The sequence below is a fragment of the Limulus polyphemus genome, unplaced genomic scaffold (genome assembly GCF_000517525.1).
Source record: "Limulus polyphemus unplaced genomic scaffold, Limulus_polyphemus-2.1.2 Scaffold5676, whole genome shotgun sequence".
NCBI classification, from domain to species: domain Eukaryota; kingdom Metazoa; phylum Arthropoda; class Merostomata; order Xiphosura; family Limulidae; genus Limulus; species Limulus polyphemus.
This window is the reverse complement of record NW_013671286.1, coordinates 16,740-18,748: the sequence shown is the minus strand read 5'-3', so window position 1 is coordinate 18,748 and position 2,009 is coordinate 16,740.

Here is a 2,009-nt window from a genome sequence, read left to right as displayed (position 1 = left end):
TGCTCGCTTGACTCAATTATCTCCATCTTTCTCTTCAATCTATCTCCGGCTTATATACTAAAAAAAGAGGGCGTCTAGCAAACGCTGGGACATTCGTAAGGTTGCCAGCTAAGTCACGATCCTTCTAGAAACTCCAGCGCGCATGCTTCCAGCGTCGTAACAATATGTTTTCAACTTCGTGTAGACAGACTACTTGGTGCAACCCAGTCTCCTTTGTTGTTTTAAAAAGTTCTGCAAGTGGATGACACTAGATCTCTTGGATTAACCATTCAAGATAGTCCGAACATTTTTCTATTAGAATAACATCCGACTTTGGCGTACTATTCCAATAAGTTTATTGTATTACTTTGAAATCACGCATGAGTTGTACAGAGAGTGATTTAGATTTTTTTTGGAAATGCAAGTAATTTAGCTACATTTTCTTTGTTCCGTATATAAAAGTAAATCATGATGACCAGAGTTGCAGAATGTCTTTAACATTTGTTCAGTGGCTGGAACGGTATGTGACCACCCTTTGGAAATGGAAATATATTCTGGTATTGTAAGCAAGGATTTAAAAGCTCAGTTAGGCTCAAAACCAAACATTTACATGCTTATAGCTATACTTCAAAATAAAAAAGAAAGTTCAGTTAGGCTCAAACCAAACATTCACATGCTTATAGCTATACTTTAAAATAGAAAAAAGTTCAACAGCTGTTTTTATTTGGAGGATAGCCCCAAAAACTGGAACCACAACAATTTCGTACGACCTGTCAATCTCTCCGCTCCTCCTATTGCAACTCCAATCATAACCAAAGGTGGTCCAGCAGTCTGTTAATTCCTCCCGTTCCTCATGATGGAACTTCAATACAATAATGGAGAGTCGTTTATCTGTAATTTCAACCGATTTATGGAAAACTAAAAAGGGAGGACAATGCTACATTCTAAAGAAGCTTGATATTAGCGAAACGTTACTGCAGGACTATTGTTAAGAAGCAGAAAAAGCACGTAGAGCTGGAGAAAATATAACATTCAGTACTAGTTGCTAAACTTAATTGAAAAAGAACAAAAGAAAAACAAAAAAAGACTATAAATCACCTTCTGTAGTTCAATGTGGCAACGAACAATATATATATAACTAGAATTGCACATTAAATTGTAGAACAAATCTTTCGCCAGTGGTCCTAAACCATGTTAATGTAAAATGGTAATTTAGTTGTGAAAAAACATATGAGAAATAAGTACCATGCCTATTTGCAGAATGCTGCTATACCATAAAATTCAACATACTCCACAATAAATGGTACAACGCAATTATGGGTGAATTATCCATCTCCTCCTTTCCAGAGTCACGTTATACAAGGACCTTAAAACTGATCGAAGTGACAGTAGGATCACAGAACTGTCAGGCTTTACACCACAACTCCGAAACAAACTTGTCAGTTGACGTGTGATACTTATATCCCACAATGATATATCCCAGAAGGATCACAGAACTGTCAGGCTTTACACCACAACTCCGAAACAAACTTGTCCATTGACGTGTGATACTTATATCCCACAATTATATATCCCAGAAGGATCACAGAACTGTCAGGCTTTACACCACAACTCCGAAACAAACTTGTCAGTTGACGTGTGATACTTATATCCCACAATGATATATCCCACTCACTTTCAAAGACTGCAAATACTTCGTAGATGAGGTTTGTTCACATGTGTGGCCACATTAAATTCAACAATGAATTTGTTCCACTGAAAATTGTTCGTATTTTTTATTTTTTTTCAAAATCTTAACAAGTAAGCATTTGTCAAGACCAGCTAGCACTCTTTACCAACATGAACATCTTTAAGCGTTGCACTTCTGTGTTCCCATTATCATTGAATAATCTCATGTGTAGTAGCCATTGTGAATGTTTAAAATAACGATTACAATAGCTCATGATCTGTTCTTTCTTAAGTTCATGTAATCCATGGCGTAGATAGCCCTCGTGTAGCTTTGCGCAAAATTCAAAACAAATCAAATCTAA